General features: G+C 40.1%; 1 long non-coding RNA gene across 3 annotated transcripts in view; it reads right to left on the reverse strand.

Moving 5' to 3' along the window:
• The window catches only part of LOC120884223 (uncharacterized), an 80,456-nt gene that overhangs the window by 36,221 nt on the left and 19,989 nt on the right, over positions 1-24,246 (reverse strand). For 2 of the 3 annotated variants that reach the window (XR_013436347.1, XR_013436345.1), the window contains exons 5-7: positions 20,959-21,139; positions 15,281-15,390; positions 12,668-12,782 (exon numbers count right to left, since the gene is read on the reverse strand). This is a non-coding gene — a long non-coding RNA (uncharacterized LOC120884223). Of the gene's footprint in view, positions 1-12,667; positions 12,783-15,280; positions 15,391-20,958; positions 21,140-22,911; positions 23,087-24,246 lie in introns of those variants that run through there. The other variant, XR_013436346.1, reaches the window with a different exon arrangement.

Raw genomic sequence — 24,246 nt, forward strand, 5'->3', positions numbered from 1 at the left:
TTCCCTAACATCAACACGGCCAGGAATACAGTACAGACAAGGCTCAGAGATCTGTGGGTCTAATCTCAGCTTCATGCCAATTGTCCTCGAATTAGTTCCACTGAAACACATTGAAAACTAATCTTCATCAATATTATAAATTCTCCATGAACCATTAACCTTTTAAGTTCAAGATTAGAAGCTTAAGTTTCCTCATAACAAGATGCCCCAACTGGATACATCAACGTGACTTATTACCATTATTTCAATAATTTTCACCCTATTTATCTTATTTAATCTCAAACCATTCATACCCCTCCTTTAACCCCTCACCAAAATATTTGAAATTGATTGAACATAAGACCTCTTGAGAAGAAAAATGAACAAAAAAATGTTTGCCTCTTTCACTACCCCTACAATAATAGGATTACCTACCGATATCCTCATTAGCTCACTCCTCAATATTTTACTGCCTTTGCCTAATCGACTTATAAATAATCAACTAGTCTCATTTCAGCAATGATTAATTCAGCTCTTTCTAAAGCAAATGTTGATAATACATAATCCAAAGTCTCATTGGACCAGCAACTTTACTTGTACTATAACCTCACTCTTTTACACCCACCACCCATCTCTCAATACATCTAGAAATAGCAAATGCCCTATGAGCAGGTGCACACATTAAGGATGGGAGATGAGATTGGATCCCATGCTGGCTTGGGACTGCTCTGCTGTAGATCCCATAATGAGGAATTGCCTCCCCCAAGGCTCCTAGAGAGGCCAGCATGGTAGACCCTGGTTCCTGCCAACCCAGTAGAGAAAGAAGGAGGGAGCAAGACACAGGCTGACTGGCAGCGCAAGACTGGAGTCTCCCTTGGTACCCGCTGCCTCCCCCTTGGGACATTGGCCCTTTGAGCCATGGAACTCCCCGCCCCATGCACCTGCGCTCCCTAAGGCCGGAGCCCCTCAATCCGCACTGACTCACCTGCCCGACTACCTGCCCTGACCCCAGCCCCGACCCCAGCCTCCACTCACTCTCAGCTCTACAGGCGGTGTCTCCAACAGCAAAACAGCGGTTCCACAGGAAAGAACCTCATTTCAGCAACACAGAGGCCAGGATGGCGCGGGGCGGGGCTACAGGCTTGTGGCTGGGACTTTGGGCGTGGCCTGGCCATAGGGGAGGAGCCAGACCTTCTGGTCTAGCCCCTAGGAAGCCAGATAGAGGAACTGTCAGGAAACACTAGGGCCAGAGGTGGGTTGTTTGGGGGTTTTTTGTTTGTTTGTTTTTTGGTGCTGGGAATCAAACCCAGGGCCTTGTGCATGCGAGGCAAGGACTCTACCAACTGAGCTATATCCCCAGCCCCATCCATTAAGAAGATGAAAGGTCATTTGCAGGAAAGTGAATGGAATTGGTCATCATCATGTCTAAGGAAGTTACACTCAGAAAGACAAGTGTTGATGTTCTTTCCTGTGGACTCTGAGCTCCGGGGAAGACAACATGAAAGATAGGGGGACCTTCAGGGAAGGAGAAGACTACCACGGTTACAGTGAAGGGGTTACAGAAGATAATAGCGAAGGAGGATGTGATCAAAGCATGTTATATGCATATATGGAAATCTCATAGTGAATCTCATTATTTGGCATAATTAATATGAATTAATGATTATAATTATTGTAAACACAATATTTTGAAACTATTTCTAATATTTGAATAACTCTTTTAATGATTCCTTCATGAAATAATATCTACAAGACTTCCTTAGTAACTAATCCTAGATTATTCATAATTTATAATCATTCATGAGATTTTATTTTTCAAATCATTTAACCAATTGAGAGAATAAATCTTAGACCATGCTAAATATATGTATAGCAGATATTTTTTTCCATCACTGGGCTAGAGTGCTTGGTTAGAATGCAAAAGGCTTCGCATTCCATCACCAGCACTACAAATCATTAAAAAAAATTACAACTAGAAATACTGAGAAAACTAAGAACACATAATTTTATTTTAGAAAAAGTCAATCAAATATCCAGATACCTCCCACCCCCAAAATTAAATTGACTCTTCACTAGAGCCAAAATTCTATCCTATCCAGAATTCACTCCTATCTCTTGTATTCTTTCCCTCATTTTTGAGTTTGAAAAAGTCTTATGGTTACACCTAAAAGGCTGTTTCATGGATTAGTGTAGTGTGATATACTTTAGTCTTGTTTTTAAAATGCATTTTTATAGGGGTAAAAATATCATTGGGACAGCTGTCTTGAATAATAGGTTATATTAGAAAAACCCCACATGGGATAAGATTCTTTGAAGAAAGTTCAAACAACCAATCTTCATTTATAGTAATGCCATGAGATTTTACAGAAAACTGTCAACTTAAAAGGCAGCTTCAAAATGCATGAAGTATGATATGTCAAGAACTATGTAAGGTTTTGAACAACCAATAATAAAAATTTAAAAAAAATTTAAAAAGGCAGTTTCAGGGATGGGAGTGTAGCCCAGTGACAGAGTATGAAGTCCTGGTCCAGTCCCCAACACTCCTCCAAATATCAATATATGATCTTTAATGTGAATAAAATGTTTTCTAATATGATTTTTTATTTGTGTTTTGGTGGAAGGTGGGCAAGGGAAACTACTTTTTTTTTAAGATTTCAGTAACTGGATTCCTTGAGTCCCTCTCCCATCTGTGCAGGCATCACCCTGGGTCCCAAGGCTCCAAAGCTTTGATTTCAGTGGTATCCAGGCCACATTTACTTACACCAGTGCTGCACCTTCAGAGGCCAGAAGCTACAGCTACAGCAGAGGGTGAAGTACCCTGTGAAGAGCATGGTGATGCCACCAACCCCACTCTTCCTCACTGTGGTGTTGCAGCAGATCCAGCCTTTGCACACAGCTCCCAAGAGTCTCCTTGGAGGAAACATGGAGGTAGTAAGCAGGGTTTGGGGTTACAAGTTGCTTAAACCAGCCAAACTTCTTCCTAACAAAGGAATTTGTGAGAAGCTTTGCCCCTGAGGACTGGAGAGCTGAGGCCTCTGGGCCATTGAGTTCCAATACTGAGGCTTCCCCAGCAACACCCCCTAGTCCAAGAGAACCAGGATAGAGCTATGGAAACCACTCCAACCCCATGAAGCTGGGAAGAGTCTTTCTGTCAGCAGCACCAATATGACTGGCTGAGAAAATCACTTTTTAGAAAGAGATACATGCAGAGACTGAGGCACCCACTGCACAATTCTGGGACTGAGAGCCAGAGCTGGAGTCTTAATCTCCACTAATAACTTCACATCAGGCACTTGCTGAAGACTGCAGAATGGTGCTTTCTCTTCTTGAAGAAATTGCACAGTAAGAGAAGCAAGACTTTGGTTGCTTGATTGACAAGCAGAAACTCCCTGTAAGCTGCCTCCTGTGGAGCTAACAGATTTAAAAGAGGACCTGCATCTTCCAGCTGAAGCGCCAGTGTTGAAGTGCTCAGAGCCAAGGCTCAATGGTGCCAGCTCCTGCATCTCCATGGCAGACACACTTTCCTCTGCATTCTCTTGGCTTCCACACGCTTCTGATCCAAGGCCAAGTCCTTGGTTCTGGTTCTCCCTGACTTGAATTTCAACAAACTGGCTGACTCTAAGGCCTAAAAAGGGTGATGTTGAAAATTCTTTTCCCAGCACTCAGTGTCAGCAGAGCCTAAGATGATTCTTTCACATGATGTGGAGTGACTAACTGAAGACCCATTTGAAAACTCAGAAGTGTTAAAATCCATTTGTGGGGTGGAATGGGGGGATTCATCTGATGGAAGACACTGACATGATCTGAATTGACTTGGAAGCAAAACCTAACCTAAACTAATAGTAAAATAAATTTGATTGTGGGTGCTATGCCAAATCTCCCTGAAATTGTTTATATAGTACACAAAAAATGTTCCATATACATATTACTTTTTCATTGGTTCTTTTCAGTTATCCATGACAATAGGAGTCATTTTGACCTAATTATGAAAGCAATGGAATATAATTTGTTCTAATTCAGTCCCCAGTACTTCCTCTTCTCCTCTCCTCCTCCTCTCTCCATGTTCCCTTCCTTCTACTTGACTGATATTTCTGCTATTTGTTTATAGTTTTTTTTAATTAGTGTCCTGTGCATGTGCATGATAATGAGATTCACTGTGGTATAGTCACACTAGTACACAGGAAAGCTAGGTCAGATTCACTGCACTGTCTTTCCCTATCCCAGCCCTCCCCTTCAGTCCCCTTTGTCTACTCCACTGCTCTTCTTTTTTTTATCCTCTCCCCTCTTTATTTTGGATTACCTTCTGCATATCAGAGAAAATATTCTACCTCTAACTTTTGGGGACTGGCTTATTTCCATTGGTATGATATTGTCCAGTTCCATCAATTAACTGATAAACGCCATAAAGTCATTCTTCTTTATGGCTGAATAAAAATCCGTTGTGTATATATGCCATGTTTTCTTTATCCATTCATCTGTTGAAGGGCACCTAGGTTGGCTCCATACCTTGGCTATTGTGAATTGTGTTGCTATAAACATGGATGTGGCTACCTCCCATAGGATTCTGATTTTAAATTTTTTGGATATATACTGATGAGTAGGGTAACTGTGTCATATGAAGGTTCCATTTTTAATTTTTTCCCAACTGCTTTCCAGAGTGATTGTGCTAATTTGCAGTCCCCACTAACAATGTGTGAGTGTACCATTTTCCCCACATTCTCGCCAACATTTGTTGTTACTTGTATTCTTGGTAATTGCCATTCTGCCTGGAGTGAAACGGTATCTCAGTGTAGTTTTAACTTGCAATGCTCTAAGAACAATTTTTCATAAATTTGTTGACCTTTGCATTTCTTCTTTTGCCCATTTATTGGATTATTTGCCTTTTGCTGTTTTATTTGTTTTGGTGTTAACCTTTTTGAGTTGTTTTTTATTTTCTGGATATTAATGCTCCATCTGAGGAGCAGGTGGTAAAATATTTCTCCCATCCAGTTGGCCCTCTTTTCACACTCATAATTGTTTCTTTATGTAAAGAAGCCTTGAAAAAAATGTTTTTTTTAAAAGTTGTAGCTGGCCACAATAACTTGTAGCACTGGGGATTGAACTCAGTACGTCACATGTGCTAGACAAGCACTCTACTACTGAGCTACACCCGCAAATCTGTGAAAGAGATTTTTCATTTGATGACATTCTATTTATTTATTTATTTATTTAACTTTTCTCACTTTCAGAGTCTTGTTAACGAAGTCAGTTTCTGAACAAACATACATGTTGGAGTGTTGGGACTACATTGTCTTCTTCTAGGAGTTGCAGGGTTTCTGGTCAAAATCCTAGGTCTTTGATCCACTTTGAGTTTTTTGCAGGATAAGGGATAGGGGTTACATTTCATTCCACTACATATGGATTTCCAGGTTTCCCAGCACCTTTCATTAAAAAGGTTATCTTTTGGGGGTCCCCAACATGGCGGTCGGCGAGGAGGCAGCACTTTCAATGCCTCCGTAGTAACAGGATCAGAGAGACCCATTAATACTCCTACATGCGACCTGCTGAGAAACTTCTAGCAAAATTCTGATGAAAGGAGACCTGCTGGGAATTAGTAAGTTTATTGGAGGTGTCAGTTTGTCCCAGACCAGTGAATCTTGGCAACCCGGAGCAGGGGCGCAGTACCGCCAGCTGCCGCCTAGCGGCCGCTGCCCACACATTACATCAAACATACAAACAGCCACTGTCTGCCTGGGCCCACGCCGGCCCGGCTCTGTGAACCGCCTCTGGAGGTTCAGCACTGAAAACGACCACCCCCCCACCACCAGTTCAGCGCTGCAAACAACGACCCCCCCATTCGTGTGAACAGCTCCCTATCGCCTGGCTCTGCAAACAGCCCCGCTCACATGGCCAACGGGCCCGCCCACCCGGCTCTGCGAACAGCCCTGAGCGCACGGAGTGGCGAGGTAGCCGCAGGGTAGAACTCTTGGCTACTGCTCCCACCAGTGCTGACAACTGAGGTCTCTTTCACCAACTTCTGGGGGCGTGGCTACCCGAGGGCAAGCAAATGCGCTGGGGGTTCTCAGCCCCAAGCTCTACAAACTTAGGATCCGAGGGAATGGCAAACAAGGAGAGTGTGCCCAGGCGTTCATGAAAACAGGGCTCCCAGGAGCAGCAGACCTGGCGTGTAGCCAGTATTGTGGTGAGCGTCAACAGTGAGTGGGGCCTGGCTCAAGGAAAAGTGGGGAAGTGACTAGACACAAGAGAAGGCCCTAGGCACTCAGGATTGGAGACCCACCCAGTCCGGGAGGAAGAGCTGCTACACAGGGATTGGCTCCCACCTACTGAGAGGAGAAGCATGGCCCCGTGGGCACAGCTCCACCTACTGGAAGAATAGTTAATCGAACTCTAAGACTGCATTTATTAATTTTTGTTGTTGTTGTTGTTGTTTTAAAATTTTATAAAATTCATTTTATTTTATTTTATTTTATTTTTTTAAGTTTAAGTTTAATTTTTATTATTATTATTATTATTTTAATTCTTTTTAATTTTCTATTTTTTTTAATTTTTTTCTTCTTTTCTTCTGTCTTTTCATTTCTTTTCAATTTTCTTATTCCCCCTTCCTTGAATTCTACCTGCTTACTCTCATTCTCTTTAGTGACTTCTTCCCTTCCCTTCTAATACCTTTCCTCCCAAGCATCAAATAAATTTATAGGAGTAAACAGTAACTCAGCAGTCAAACAGAACAAGAAGCAAAATGAGCAGCATGAAAAAGCAAGGAAGAAAAGGAGTACAAACAATGCAGAACAGCCTAAATATTCAAGAGGATATAGAGTCATCACAAAAATGGTCATATAAAGAACTCAAGGAACACCTTAGACACATGGAATGGAACCTTAAGGAGGATACGAGACAACAAATTCAAGCAGTGAAAGAACACATTGAGAATGAATTACATAAAGAGATAAAAGAAGAAGTTAAGCATCTTTATCAAGATAGAGATTATAAAAAAGAATCAAACAATAATCTTAGAAATGAAGGAAATTATAAACCAAATTAAAAACTCAAATTAGAGTATCACTAATAGAGTGGAGCAAGTAGAAGCCAAAACGTCAGATAATGAAGACAAAATATATCATCTTGAAAAGAGTCTAGCCAACTCAGATAGGCTGGTTAAAAATCACGAGAGAAACATCTAAGACATATGGGATAACCTAAAAAAAACAAATTTAAGAGTCATTGGGATAGAGGAAGGTATAGAGATTCAAACCAAGGGAATGAGTAACCTACTAATGAAATAATTACAGAAAACTTTCCAGAAACAAAAAAGGAAACAGATATACAAATTGTAGATGCATTCAGGACACTGAGCATACAAAATCACAGTAGACCAATGCCAAGACACATTGTTATGAAGATATGTAATATACAGAACAAAGAGAAAATATTAAAAGCTACAAGAGAAAGGAGGCAGACTACCTTCAGGGGTAAACCAATAAGGTTAACAACAGATTTTTCATCACAGACACTGAAAGGGGGAAGATCCTGGAACAATATATTTCAAACACTGAAAGACAATGGATGCCAACCAAGAATTCTGTATCCAGCAAAATTAAACTTCAGGTACGACAACAAAATAAAAATCTTTCATGATAAACAAAAGTTAAAAGAATTTGCAGCCAGAAAACCAGCATTGCAAAGCATCTTGAGCAAAACACTACACGAGGAAGAAATGAAAAACAATAACCAAAAACATCAGTGGGAAGTGCCTCAGTAAAGACAGAGGGTGGGGGGAAAGATAATCATGGAGAAACAAACTAAATTTTTTTTAAAAAAGGATAAATAATCAAACATGGCTGGAAGTACAAACCATATATCAATAGTAACTCTAAACGTTAATGGTTTAAACTCTCCAATAAAGCGACATAGGCTGGTAACATGGATTAAAAAAACAAATCCAACAATATGCTGCCTCCAGGAGACACACCTGACTGGAAAAGACATACACAGGCTGAAGGTGAAAGGCTGGAAAAACATATACCACGCACACGGTCCTCACAAGCAAGCAGGGATGGCCATCCTCATATCGAATAAAATCGACTTCAAGACTAAGTTAATCAAAAGGGATAAGGAAGGACATTATATACTGTTAAAAGGAACCATTCACCAACAAGATATAACTATTATCAATATTTATGCACCAAATAATGGTGCTGCAACGTTCATAAAACAAATTCTCCTCAAGTTCAAGAATCAAATAGATAAAAACACAATAATTATGGGTGACTTCAACACACCTCTCTCACCATTGGACAGATCCTCCAAGCAAAAGTTGAATAAAGAAACTATAGAACTCAATATCACAATCAATAACCTAGACTTAACTGACATATATAGAATATATCAACCATAATCAAGTGGATATACTTTTTTCTCAGCAGCACATGGATCCTTCTCAAAAATAGACCATATATTATGCCATAAGGCAACCCTCAGTAAATATAAAGGGGTGGAGATAATACCATGCATTTTATCTGATCATAATGGAATGAATCTGGAAATCAGTGATAAAAAAAGGAAGGGAAAATCCAATATCACATGGAAAATGAACAATATGTTACTGAATGATCAAGGGGTTACAGAAGACATAAAGGAGGAAATCAAAAAATTCTTAGAGATAAATAAAAATACAGACACAACATATCAGAATCTATGGAAGACAATGAAAACAGTTTTAAGAGGGAAATTCATCGCCTGGAGGTCATTCCTCAAAAAAAGGAAAAACCAACAAATAAATGAGCTCACACTTCATCTCAAAGCCCTAGAAAAAGAAGAGCAAAACAACAGCAAATGCAGCAGGAGGCAAGAAATAATTAAAATCAGAGCGGAAATCAACGAAATTGAAACAAAAGAAACTATTGAAAAAATTAACAAAACTAAAAGTTGGTTCTTCAAAAAAATAAATAAGATTGACAGACCCCTAGCCATGCTAACGAAGAGAAGAAGAGAGAGAACTCAAATTACTAGCATCATCCTGAATGGAGAAAAATTGAAGGCATTCCCCTTAAAATCAGGAACAAGACAGGGATGCCCTCTATCACCACTTTTATTCAATATAGTTCTCGAAACACTGGCCAGAGCAATTAGACAAATGAAAGAAATTAAAGGCCTAAAAATTGGAAAAGAAGAACTTAAATTATCACTATTTGTGGATGACATGATTCTATACCTAGAAGACCCAAAAGGTACTACGAAAAAACTACTAAAACTTAATAAATGAATTGAGCAAAGTGGCAGGATATAAAATCAACATGCATAAATCAAAAGCATTTCTGTATATCAGCGACAAAACTTCTGAAACAGAAATGAGGAAAAACTCTCCATTCACAATATCCTCAAAAAAATAAAATACTTAGGAATCAACCTAACAAAAGAGGTGAAAGGTTTATACAATGAAAACTACAGAACCCTACAGAGAGAAGTAGAAGAAGATCTTAGAAGATTGAAAAATATACCCTGTTCATGGATAGGCAGAACTAACATCATCAAAATGGCGATATTACCAAAAGTTCTCTATAGGTTTAATGCAATGCCATTCAAAATCCCAATAGCATTGCTTGTACAAATAGATAAAGCGATCATGAAATTCATATGGAAAAATAAAAGACCCAGAATAGCAAAAGCAATTCTAAGCAGGAAGTGTGAATCAGGTGGTATAGCGATACCAGATTTCAAACTATATTACAGAGCAATAGTAACAAAAACAGCATGGTACTGGTACCAAAACAGGCGGGTAGACCAATGGTACAGAATAGAGGACACAGAGACTAATCCACAAAGTTACAACTATCTTATATTTGATAAAGGTGCTAAAAGCATGCAATGGAGGAAGGATAGAATCTTCAACAAATGGTGTTGGGAAAACTGGAAATCTATATGCTACAAAATGAAACTGAATCCCCTCCTCTCACCATGCACAAAAGTTAACTCAAAATGGATCAAGGACCTTGATATCAAATCAGAGACTCTGTGTATGATAGAAGAAAAAGTTGGCTACGATCTACATATTGTGGGGTTGGGCTCCAAATTCCTTAATAGGACACCCATAGCACAAGAGTTAATAGCAAGAATCAACAAATGGGACTTGCTTAAACTAAAAAGTTTTTTCACAGCAAGAGAAACAATAAGAGAGGTAAATAGGGAGCCTACATCATGGGAACAAATTTTTACTCCCCACATTTCAGATAGAGCCCTAATATCCAGAATATACAAAGAACTCAAAAAATTAGACAATAAGATAACAAATAACCCAATCAACAAATGGGCCAAGGACCTAAACAGACACTTCTCAGAGGAGGATATACAATCAATCAACAAGTACATGAAAAAATGCTCACCATCTCTAGCAGTCAGAGAAATGCAAATCAAAACCACCCTAAGATACCATCTCACTCCAGTAAGATTGGCAGCCATTATGAAGTCAAACAACAAGTGCTGGAGAGGATGTGGGGAAAAGGGTACTCTTGTACATTGCTGGTGGGACTGCAAATTGGTTCGGCCAATTTGGAAAGCAGTATGGAGATTCCTGGGAAAGCTGGGAATGGAACCACCATTTGACCCAGCTATTGCCCTTCTTGGAGTATTCCCTGAAGACCTTAAAAGAGCGTACTACAGGGACACTGCCACATTTATGTTCACAGCAGCACAATTCACAATAGCTAGACTGTGGAACCAACCTAGATGCCCTTCAATGGATGAATGGATTTAAAAAATGTGGCATCTATACACCATGGAGTATTACGCAGCACTAAAAAATGACAAAATTATGTGTGTTTGTGTGTGTGTGTGTGTGTGTGTGTGTGTGTGATGGTGTGATGGTGGGCCACAAGGCCTCCTGCATGCTAAACATATGCTCTGTCCCTGAGCTCCACCCCAGGCCTCTGATGTGTGTTTTGAAGAAGTTGTCAATTTTGTACCCTACTTTAATTGTAAAACAATGTTCTACATTAGCCCCATGCACAGCTGCACATTACTTAACTGAACAGTTACTAATCTTTTAATAAATGACCAAAGTAGCATTTTTTCAGTTTCGAAGCCAAAGTCAACATTTCACACAAGGCACCAACTCATGTGAGGTTCATCTGGCCACACCATCAACCCCAGGCCTTTTATATGTGCATAGTTAATAAATAAGTCAACCGCATAACAGTGGTACCTTCCACAATTAAAAATAACAAAAAAAGTAAGGTCTCCACACCACAATGATGGCAGTCCCTCCAGCATCGCCAATGACTCTGATTGGAGCCCTTGCTTTAGAATCAGCACCAGTCACAATAAAACACACACACCAAATTTTCTACATTAAAAAGGAAAACAAAGCCTTTAAGAAATTAATGTCTCCTGTGGGGACAAGTGCATGGAGTACTGCATACATGGAATATGTTAAGGGCGTCTGAGTGGCAGGGCATTCCCCTCATGTGAGCGGCAGGCTGCTTACCCCATAGGCACAGCCCAGGACACGAGGCCGTGTGTTGCAGTCCCTGCACTTGCTCCACGGCCTCTCCTCACCTCAAGCACAGTTAGCAGAAATTGCATTGGTGGCTGCCTCTAATCTGCTTAGCTGCTGCCTGAGTATATATACATGGTAACTGAGCAATAAAATTAGATCTGCTTCCTGCCTGGTCTCCAGAGGTCTTGATTAGGGACTCTTAGCCACACTCTCCTCTGCCCTGTTCTGTGGACCTCCTTGCTGGAAGAGAGCCCATGCAGCCTCAGGCTGGGTTGTGGCTCAGCTGTAGGGCGGTCGCCTAGCATGTGCAAGGTTCTGGGTTTGGTCCTAGCACCACATACAAATAAATTTATAAAATAAAGGTATTGTGTCCAACTACACATGCTGCAAAAGAAGAGGCTCACTGGAAAGGGAAAACATCCCTGATGCTTCCAAAGGACACTACATGGTCAGTAAGACCATGACCCAGCCTAGCGCAGATGGCACTAGCAGAGCTAAAAGGCTACTCAGAAGTTCCCCAAGAGTGTTCCCCAAGGGAACTCAGCTGACTCTTTTAACAATAGATAGGAGCAAGGTCAGGTGACCAGCTTGATCCAGCAAAAAAAGTTAAAACCAAAACACAGCCATTCTTGGGTATTTAAGAAATAATAGTTATTTTAATGTAATTTAAGATGTACACTTGGGTTAGTCCCCTACAATAAGTAAAACTGAAGGCAACATAAGAGTGATTCTTAGGCAAGAATGCCTGATAACTACCAAGAGAAACTAACAGAGCTAGAAGTTTTAAGGCTTACAGATCTTCCTAACCTCCTACACAGGTAGACTTAATCAGCATTTACTAGTATAATTATCTAGCCCTAAGTAACAAAGATAAAGGGATCTCTACTGACCCAGAGATCATGTCAATAAAAAGACATTTTACAAAAATCAGATGACATTAAGTAGCTTAACTAAATGTTGTGCTTACATTCCTGATAACTCTGACAATGTTAAAGATTTACATTCCCAAATAAAAGCTTCCTAGACTTTGTTAGGCTGGCCATGTTATGGTAACAGCTTCTCAATTCTTATACCTCTTGGTGAAAGATTATTGTTTCTACAGATACTACAACTGCTATTTTGTATTAATCTTATTTCAGTACTCAAGTCTTTTTGTTTCTCTCATAGAAGCACCCATCCACAGGTAAACCAGATTTTTACCATGGACCCCTTGAAAAAGGGGCACCAAACTGCTGGCCCCACTGCACATCAACCCCTCTCAGCTCAAAGCAGCAAGTGCAGTCATCGCTCTTTTCCTTACAGCAGTAGGAGGTTCCTAAAATTAAAAGGAGAAATTGCAGTCAGTATAAATAAGTAATCTGGTTAAAACATAAAATGAAGGTCAGTTTGGGTCCAAAAAATGTTAATCATGTTTTTTCTCTTGCTTGGATTATGTTATAAGATCCAAGCTGCTAAGACAACATATTTCATCAGTCAAGTTAATGTATATCTTGGCCATTACAATCTCTTACCTAATTTAAAAGATAAATCAAAGGTTTGGTTGTTTCTAGAAAAGGGTGGAACGTTATGGGCCAGGCTATATGACCAGACTGCATGGCATGTAAGAAATGCTTCTCCCAGGGAAAGCCCACCTCTGTATACATTAACAGATGCTTAGCATAGCATGTTTGGCAACACAAAATGGCAATTCTTATGCAATGTAAAAGTGTTCTCTCTTTGGTTCCAATTTTTCTTGGACAATGTTCCCTGTCAGAGATTGATTGTCTAGATGTTTTTGAGTAACATTCTTTAACTTGTACACAACTAGGGAAGTTTTAGCCTACTCTCTTTTCTGCTTATGATTTTAGTCATAAGATTTGTTTATGGTTTTGAATCATAGCAATCATAGCCACTTCTGCTTTAATATGGTTTTGGACTATAAAAGGTATACTCAACCCTAGGAGGGGGTCAAAGGGTGTAGACTTGCAGACTACCTTTTGGCCCACCAGCTGGTGGATCTGGACCACCAAACTGGTGAATAAAGTTTTTAAGATTGACTCAGTGATTATTGCAATCTCACCTTAACACAATCATCAGCACCACATAAGGCAGTAGGATTTTGAGTTCAAAGTCATCTTTAGCAATTTAGCAAAGCCCTAAGCAATTTAGGAAGACCCTGTCTGTAAATAAAATATAAAAAAGAAGTGGGGATGTGCTCAGTATTTAAGCACCCCTGGGTTTACGTGGCTGTTGCTATGATTCAAAACCATAAACAAATCTCATGACTAAAATCATAAGTAGAAAAGAGAGTGGGCCAAAACATCCCTAGTTGTATACAAGTTAAAGAATGGTTACTAAAAAACATCTAGTACCCAAAATGAAAAGACTAAATAATATTCTCATTCTCATATTCATCCCCCAACATGTATTCTTTATTCATCCTTCAACAGATCATCCAGTACTTAAGTTGTTTCCACACACTGGCTGTTGTGAATAAGGCTGCAGAAATATAGGGTTCCTAGATCAATCATATGACAGTTCTGCTTTAAGAATCTGAGGAAATTCCATACTATTTTCCATAATGCCTTAGTAACTTATCTATGAGGGGAATGTTCCAGAGCATATTAATTTGCTTGAAGCCTTTATTTTTTCTCTTTGTTGTTGTTAATAGAATACAAAAAAATATTTAACATCTAGGCTGTATATTCTGAATAGGGAAGTTCCTTTGATTTATCTTCATGGATAGTCTAGTCTACTGCAAATCCTACTTTAAGACAACAAGCATGTATTTACTAGTTTTGGATTTGTTAATGTAAATGTTTAACATGTTTTAATATTTTTATTGTGAAATACAGTAAGAAATTTATTCATATATATCTATGTAACTCACTCTTCTAAAGTTACAAATGTAACTCTGATACTTAACCATTAGCTCCACATATGTTTTCTTTTCTCTTTACCATATATTAATGTGTAAAGTCTATTTCTATTCATACATATATCTATCTGCATGCAAACAAATAAAATTAGGTTTGAAATGGAAGTCAGATTTCAGACACACTATGACTAAGAATTCCATGTGAGGCTTTAAGAAAAAAAGCACAGAGCCGATGATGTGGCAAGGGGGTGGAGTGCTTAGCTATCATGTTTTTGGCCCTGGGTTCCATCCTCAGCACCACCAAAACAAAAGCAAAAAACAGACTTAGTGTTGCTAAATGCTTAGAGTTTACTAATATTCTTCCTATTCAAGACAGTTTTGCACCTTAATTTTTAACCTCTGCTTACATTTTGACCCATTTCCCAGGTTTCATCTTGAGAGACCAAATTTTTGGTGATGAGTTGGGAGAGAGAATTGAGCCCTTACTTGTATAGGGTTGACAAATTTATCACAAAAGCACTGGAACCTGCAGCCAGATGCTGCAAGGCATTTGAGAGTAAGAGGACTCATATTTCCTTGTTCTGGGATCAACTGAGGCATCTGGGGACACTCTGCCTCAGGCAAGGAAACTGAGTGTATGAACAAGCATAAATCAATGAAGAAAAGGAAGAGGGTTTGTGATTCTTTCTCTCAGAATACTCAAGTTGGAATAACCCTCCATCAACTCTCTGCCGTCACAGATCCAAGACCTGGCCAAGCCCTCATGATGAACCTGAGCTCAGGAAGCTCATTCCCTGCTGAGGCAAGGACGAGGCCAAGGGGAATGCTGGGTCTTTCTCAACTGCCCCTTAGTATTTCAAGGTTACCTTTTTCTGGAAGCCCCTGTTCTGGCCTTACCTGCCACTTGTGTTCTGTGAGACTTCTAACAACTCATGAGATTTCCACTGCTAACTTACCCCAGGAGCTGGATGGCTTCAGTCCCCTCCCAGACTGGCATCTTTGGTGCATTATCAAGAAGCTACAAGTCTTGACATCTGAGGACTGAAGGTGTCTCACTGTTGCAGCTCTGAAAAAGAACAAGAGGAAACTGGCATTGGACTCCTCTACTTTCAGTGTCAGGTACAGCTGCTTCTTACTGATCCACTGGACTTGGGAACACTGATGTCTTTCTGACCAAAAAAAAGAAAAAACAGATTTAGTGTTGCTAAATGTTTAGGGTTTACCTATTCAAGACAGTATTGAACCTTAATTTTTACACTCTGCTTTCATTATGACCCATTTCCCAGGCTTCCTCTCAGGAGACTCCTGGTTATAATTTTTGATCATTTAACCTTCTCCTGTTTGAAAGTATTCATGATCCTTATAATTGAAATTATAATATTCTTATGATGAAATGCATGTAATTTAGAAGCAGGTAAGTTAAATTCATTACAAACCACATCATAATTGATCCTTCCTTAGTCCCTGTCAGAAAAATGTTCTGCGGCAGAATCCCTCAAGTAGTATACCAGGTTAAAAAAAGAAAATTATACACTGAAAGTGAGATACTGAGAAGTAAATGTCACTAGTCCCTTAGCAGGGACAAACCCAGAAGTTCACACTGCATGCTCTTGTATTCATCAGCTAACCATTAGAGCTTGAAGTCTTATAATAACTCATAGGACATCTACAATTTGACACCAAAATGTGTTTATTAGAATTTTGTTATTTCACATTCCCAGCTTACTTTCCATGAGGCAAAGTTAATTTAGATCTCATGGTGTATTTAAACGTTTCAATATCTTATAGTTTAGATTTTGGGTGTCCCCCAAAAGCTCATGTGTAAGATAACACAAAGTTTTCAGGTGAAATCATTTGGTTAGGACAGCCTTAAACCAATCAGTGCATTAATCCCATCATTGTGATTAACAGAGTGGAGACTGTAGGCAAGTAGAATGTGCCTGGGAGTGGAATACCTTTGGTATACATTTTGTGAGATGAGCTTATTCTATGCTTCCTGATCATATCCTGAGACACTTTTCTTAATAGCACTCTTCCAACTTGATGTTATGCCTCACCTTAACTCCCAGAGAAATGGAGTGAGCCATCTATGGACTGAGACCTCTGAAACTGTGACACATACCCCAAAGAAAAAAAAATTCTTCCTCTAATTTTTCATGTCATGTCTTTTGCTCATAGCAAGGAAAAATGTAAAATGCACCAGTTCCCTCTGATCAAAGATTTCACTTTTCGGGCTGGGGATGTGGCTCAAGTGGTAGCATGCTCACCTGGCATGCGTGCAGCCCGGGTTCGAACCTCAGCACCACATACAAACAAAGATGTTGTGTCCGCCGATAACTAAAATAAATAAATATTTTTAAAAAGCATGCTGGCTGGACTGGCATCTAAAAAAAATTTTCACTTTTCCATGAGTGAATAATATATTAAAATATTATCTACTGTCATGTATATCTAAGAAGAATTAAAAAAGTGATTTCACTTTCTATCCTTTCACTTACCCATGAATTACCTATGTAATTCAAGATTGTAAAAATAAACAATGTATGCATTTTAAATTGCTCACCATTCTGAATGAATGATGAAATAATGCAATATCACTCTCTGTCCTGACCATGAAGTGAATCATACCTTTATTCTTTATTCTTCCTCTATAGGCTACTCACCCATCAATACCTTGACAAGATAAATTAGGGGGAATTACACTGCTTATAGATAGGGGTCACTATAAGGGAGTCTTCTGAGTTCCTAAAATTACCAATGATCTCTTCATGCTTTAATTAGTATTTGAAGTCTTTCTCTTGGAACCAAAACAAAATTGGAACATGACTTTCTTTGAGGAAAATTTCTTTTTCATAGCTTTCTCTGATACCTCTCAGCTGTGGAGACACAGGGTTATTTCATTTCTACTTTTCCACATAAACCACTTCCTCTTCTGATACCCTGAAACTGTCTGCCTTTTACCCCATTCTCAACTCTGTGGAGAAGGGCATTCACTCATCTCTCCCTCTTCCTGATAAGCTGCACACCACACTGGAATGTCTCCTTCAGTTCACTCTCCATGACCCCAGAAGATGGCTCCAGCATCAGTTCTTGATTTTCTTCACGTGGACAGCAGAAAGAGTTTGTATGTTCATTCTCTGACTTCTGCTCAATGAGATTCCACTGGCATGTTTTAGTGTCTGGAGGTGCAAGGAACTTACTTTATTGAGGCATAGATATACAGGATGGAGATTGCTTAGGGATTAGAGAGGCTGGGATTTCCCCATCTATGTAGCACTAGGAGACACAGTCATTGTAATCAAAACATTTTCCCCCAAAATTAATAACAGGAATATAGAAACCAGTCTAAAAAAATCATTTCTAGAAAAAAGAAAAAAAATAAGACACCACATAGAGCAGTTTGATTTACCCAGGCATCCCAGGGTCAGAACAGTTACAGTATATTTCCCAGGAATCTTTGCACAAGAGACTGATCTTTATAAAACTTTTCACCATACCCCAACCCTCATCAAATTTTTAGCCCTTGTCTATAAGCTCCTGCCCAAAATTAATCCTTTTACTTTTAGCTGAGGTCACGAGATTCTTTCACAAATTCTGTAATTTCCACAAAGGGCAATTAAAGGCCAACCATCTGTGTGAATGTCACACACCTGTATGCAGACACCGACAAGGCACTTGATACTCAGTATGTAGTAAACTCAGGTTGCTGAAAGATGGACACACACATTGCATAAAAGCAGTGTGGGGCCCCAGAAGCAGCAATGAGCATGGCAACTAGGGGAGGTGCTCCCATCTGGACCATGTGCAGGCCCTAAAACAGCCCCAGCCATAGCAAAACAAGAAGTTGAACAAGAACAGGAGCAGCCACCCAAAACCTGTTTCAGAAAGTTGCTCAGGGACTCCCTAAGTTGGGGAAACTGACCTCCAACTTCCAATCCTCCTTCTCAACTTCTCAGTCACTGGGATACAGGCAGCATCATCCACCCAACAGGTGTATGTTTATATGTAAAATATTTTTGCAACATTGAAGTTGAAAATGCAGTTGCTCAGCCTCTGAATGTTGACACACAAATGTGCACATTACTGAGATGTCATTTGTCCCCATTCAGTGAGCAGGTTTTAAAGCTGGATGCAGAACAGCTCTGGTGAGAATACAAGAGACAGAGGCCTGGGCAGATCCCTGGGAGATGTGGCCATAAATACTCTGCTCTCAGAATCCTTTGGCAGCACCCATTCAGGTTCTCAGCATGTGTCCCTTCCTTTATGTAGCATGTCTAAAGCTAGGTACATATCCTTCCAGCACTTGAAATGGAAAAAACTGGAGCCCTCAGTAACATCCATGTACAAACAATGGGTGGCAAAATCTGCTCCCCATGCACAAGGGGACATTGTGGCTGCTGAGGAGGGTCTGTGACCACAGGGACAGAAATCAAGGAAACATATGAAAAAACATATTGATGTGTCAAGTTGTCTCTGTAGAGGACTTCATTTGACAGAAGACACATAATGATGTAAACATGAACATACAAATAAATCTAATTAATGTATGTTAGAGTACTTTGGCCTTATTGCACAGGTTTTGGTGCAGGACTAATGGTACCAGATGAGAGGCTGAGTGCTAAGGCCTGGCCTCCAACAGTGATTGCTCAATGTGTGGGGTCCATCCCAGGAGCAACAGGTAGGGTGACGCTGGGTCCACAGAAAGAAATCATACTGGGAATTCTGATTACATTCTCTTTCCTGTCCAAGAAGCATCATTCTAAACACAACCTGGATGAGCTTTAAATAGCCTGGTATGTATGTAATATTACTTATGAATTAATTGGAGGCAAAAAGTCACACGTGCAGCCCAATCAATACATCAGTCGAGATGTGAGAGTGATTGGAAGCTGCACAGATTGTCTTAAAATTTTCCTCTTGGTCAGTTCAAAGTATGAGACTATAAAATACAAAAACCTGGGGCTGGGGATGTGGCTCAAGTGGTAGCGTGCTCGCCTGACATGCATGCAGCCCGGGTTCCATCCTCAGCACCACATACAAAACAAAGATGTTGTGTCCACCGAAAAGTAAAAAATAAATAAATAAATATTAAAATTCTCTCTTTTTCTCTCTTCTCTCTCTTTAAAAAAAAAATACAAAAACCTGCTCCTAGTGACATTACCAAGAAGAGAGGACTTTCACAATATTAAAATCTAGGAAAGTAAACTTTAACAACCAGATTAATTTACCAAATAATGATATGGACAAATAAAATATGATTGTTATTTAATGATTTTGTTTACCCTGAAAAAATATTTATATATTTATTTATTCATTTATTTTTAAGATGGGATTCTCTGTATTTCTCAGGCTGATCTCAAACTCATGATCCCCCTGTCTCAGTACACCTAAATCCTGGGATTACAGATGTGACCCAGCATATCTGGCTTTAACAATTAATTTTAAAATAAGATGGTCATTCTGCCATGACGCCATCCTGAGTCATTCCACCAGTGCTCAGAGCAACCATGCTGAACCACAGTGACACCTCCATCATTAAGGAAAGTTCAAGTATATAGAGAATATTCCCTAGCAGTTGGGAAAAGTCCACTTAATTCTTTTGAATACAACAGGCCTTTGGCTATATTTCTTTTTCTTGTCAAACACTGCAGGGAAGAGGTTGGGAACTGTGCCAAGAGGCTTTCAACTCTACTTCCCTGTAAACATGATTGCATTATCAGTATATTAAGACATCACAAACATAGCCAGGGATATGGTAACTTTCAGTATGGCAGGGGTGGCCTGATAATAAGAGTCAGAAGACATAGGCACATTATAGGCTCCCACTAGGTCATTACTTATCAGTCCAGTTCATTATCACATCAAATGTATAAAATGTCTCCCAGGGCAAGACCACCAGATTTTCAGGCTTCTGCTGGATTTTGGGTTTTAAAATAGAAGTTGTCCAGCCATGTGTGGCCTCACCATTTGAGGTAACTGGTATGACTCAATTAAGAGACAATAGCATATCTTGCTTTGAGATTTATTCAGAGTGTTAACATAATATTGGATCTCTCAGATGGTATAACCCTATGCATTCATCCCTTTACTCTCAGCTATTAGATATTCTCCAATATAGTGAAACAAAAAAAATTTCATTTTGGTTTCTATTCCTGGCATCAGAATTCTAGTTCAGCCGGTGCCTCCCTTCCCATTTATTCAGTGTGGGAATACTTGGGTACAAAGGAAATGGGCTAGCTCAGCCACTTCGTAACCACCATATTTACTATGAACACTAATATATTTCCAGATGTGTTGAAAGCAAAGCCCACCATATCAGAACCTATGAAATTGTAACATCAAGGTTTAAAAATCAAAAGAATACAAGTACAATGAGACCACTTTATCTCCACATGAAAAGAATGACTCATTTTACCAGAATCCTCTCATGCAAAATAATCTATAGGCATATGAACTTATTCCCCAAACCCTCACTGAATCTCCCATATAAATCTCCCATTGTTTTGCCCCCTCATGTTGAATGAGACCATGTGGGGACAAGTGCATGGAGTACTGCATGCATGGCATACATTAAGGGTGTCTGAGTGGCAGGACACTCCCCTTGTGCTAGGCATGATAGTGGCAAACCACTTACCCCATAGGCACAGCCCTGGGCATAAGGCTGTGTGTTGCAGTTCCTTAGCTTCCTCCACAGCCCACTCCTCAATTGGTCGTTGCAGTGACAGTTGGCCAGAAATTGTATTGGTGGCTTTAGCCTGCGGCCAGCATAGGCTTCATAAATGAAGGTTCATCGACGTGAGAAATCCTAAGGGAGTCTGAATTAAAGAGACAGACTCTAATTACCTTTAAACCAGCTCCAGGATGGCTTCTCCTAGCTCCAGCCTCCAGCTACCTATTATGGTAGCAAGGTTTACTGAAGAGGCTAGCAAGAGAGAGAACATGCCAGGGAGTGGACTTTTACTGGGGAACAAAAAATTCTGGGGAAAATCCCATCCAGTGAAGATTAAGGGGGGCAGTGTCCCAAGATCAGGTGCGACGACTGGGTCTTCGGGGTACTGGCCAGGCACACCTCCACAATGACAAGCCCTCGGACCTGAGAAACTAAACTCCTCTTGCCCAGCCAGGGAGGTAATTCAAATCATGTGCAAGGATGGCCTCCCACAGGTGGCTGCCTGTAATCTTCTTAGCTACTGCCTGAGTGTGTATGTGTGTGTGTGTGTGTGTGTGTGTGTGTGTGTGTGTGTGTGTGTGTAGTAACTGAGCAATAAAATCAGACCTGCTTCCTGTTTGGTCTCCAGAGGTCTTGATTAGTGACCCCAAAGTTATACCTTCCTCTGCCCTGTTCTGTGGACCTCCTCGCTGGACCAGAGAGAGCCTATGCAGGACCACACACAAATGAAGGTGTGTAAGCTAGTACTTCATGCTTCTACCTCCCAACATTTCCATGTCTTCTTACAGTTCTCTACCAAATATAACTTAAAATTTTTCTCCTGAGAAAGGCACAGGACATTAGCATGAGTTCACAAAGAAAGACCAGAACTCAGGATGGGGGTAATAGGAATCATGGAGCAACGTTAATCCAGCAAAAGCTTCTCATGAAATCACAGGGAGTGATTTATTCAGACCCTGACACACCTTATTAAATTGACTCCCTCATTTAACTGCCTTCATTGTCTTCCTATCCATAAGTTAGAACTTTAGGTCAGTAGCCACATTCCCATGCAGAACAGAATGTTTCTTTTGTGGATTCCTTTAAACCAGATTGTGCACAAGTATGTTTTTACATACTAGAGCAATTTAGTAAATTTTATGCAAAGAAGTCATTTCTTTTTTGTCCAAGACCACTTTATTGTGTTGTTTTCCCCCCTCTGATTATGACCATGTATAGGTGATTTTCTCAGGCTGAGGTAGAAGACAGACTCTCCCAAAGAACATGAAGAATGCAGGTGAGCTTTATTATATGTCAACTACTACTTCAACCACTGACATGCACCTTATCAATGGTCCAGAAGGGACCTGAAAGCATGTTTAATAGCAACAAACTGTGGTATTTCTATACCATGCAATACCACACAGCAATAAAAAAGAATGCACTGTTGACACATGTGTCTACTGGGATGATTGAAAGCATATATGTTGAGTGAAAAGATAAATCAATATCAAGTGGCAAATGTTGTATAAACAGAATTGAAAGGCTTTTGCTCCTAAATTCAGAAAGGAAGTCTAAATCCTTGGTATTTCCCAAATAATAAAACTGTCCATTATTTGTATCATAACTTTTTCTGCTAACAGGTTGAATCTGAAGCAAGAGAGGGAAAGTTATTCACCGTAAACACCACTCCTGTGAGTAGAAGGTTAGGGCTTTGAGTCAGCCCAACCTCAGGGCACTGAAGGGAGATGCAGGCTGAATTCAACCCCACATCCATTGATTTAATCAATCACATCTACATAATGAAACCCCAATAAAAGTTCTGGACACCGAATCTCAGTGGACATTCCTGCTTGGTGAATACAGTGATGGGCCAATAGAAAGGTATGCTGGATCCCACAGAAAGAAGGTCCTTGCTCAGACCCTCCTAGACCTCACCTGGTGTATCTCATTGTTTGGCTTGTCCTGGTTTGTACCCTTTGTAGCAGCACTTTAATCACCAGTATCCATGAGTTCTATGAGAAGGTCACGGAACCCCCAAATTAATAGCAGCTGGTCAGAAATGCGGGGTCTTCTGGTTATCCCTGCAATACAGCCAGCATCTGAAGTAAAAAAAGCAGCCTTGCTGGGGACCCTGTCCTTGGACTTGTGGAGGCTGAGCTCTCACTGTGGTGATTCCTACCAGAGTCACAAAGCAGTCCACCAGTTGGTGCTTATATCCTCTCACACTCTTTACTTCATCTAATTCTCAGAGACACATACTGAAATCCCTCCATGTTGATGTGTTTTTACTGAGCCATTTCTAGCAGCTTTTGGCTTTGGGAATTTAGCCATCACCTGGATTACTCCAGGCAGGCTCCTCACTGCTTTATTTCTGCTGCAACTTTGCTTTCCATCACTGCATCACACCACATGTTGGGACTGTAGAATCCACCTGTCTGATGGTGATATTGCCCATCCTGCCTTGCTTTAATTTGTAACTGTCTGCAAACTTAATTACTGCCAGCCCTCCTTTGCCATGCCAGTTCACATGCATTTTTCTAAAAGAAACTGTGGCTAGGTTTGTTTTTACATAGCACCCTGACATTCTCTGTGCAAAGGAAGATATTTTTTTCCATTTCACTTTAGTTTAACTGTATACTTTACCTTGGTCATTTCCTCACAAGCTACTTTTCTTTGCTAATTTGTACAGACCTGTCCACTGTCTATTGCACTGTGAAGCACTTCCCCTTCTCTGCTTTTACAATGAGCCTGAAGAAAAAACCTGAATAACTCTGATTTTTACATGCAGTATCTGTTTTTATCCCCAATTCTATACCTCACATAGCTAAAAAATATGACTCCCACTAGCCTTGCATAATAACAACTTAACTATGCAGGTCACAACTCATGTTTGCCTAAGTTACTTTTCAAAAACTGGAAGGTTTTTGTTTAGCTCAAAGCAGGTTTTTGTTTAGCTGAAACCCCTGCCTTTTTCACAGGGGCCTGCACAAGAGACTATGGGTGAGCATTTGATGACCAAAGGCCCAAAGCTCCACACTCAGATCATGCTATTGTGGCCATTTTATGAACACCTGTCCCATCAAGTGGTATGTAGATTCACTATGTATCCAGACAACAGAATCCCTCACCTCAATACCCTTTCACTGGCTTTCTTGTCTCATAAAACCCCTAAGTCTCAGAGAGGCAGATTTGAGTTGGGGGTCTCTCCCTACCAGCCTTGGCCATCTTATGAATGAACTCTCTTTCTAGCAACTTGCAGATTCAGGGAGG

Source organism: Ictidomys tridecemlineatus, chromosome 3, assembly GCF_052094955.1.
Source record: "Ictidomys tridecemlineatus isolate mIctTri1 chromosome 3, mIctTri1.hap1, whole genome shotgun sequence".
NCBI lineage: Eukaryota > Metazoa > Chordata > Mammalia > Rodentia > Sciuridae > Ictidomys > Ictidomys tridecemlineatus.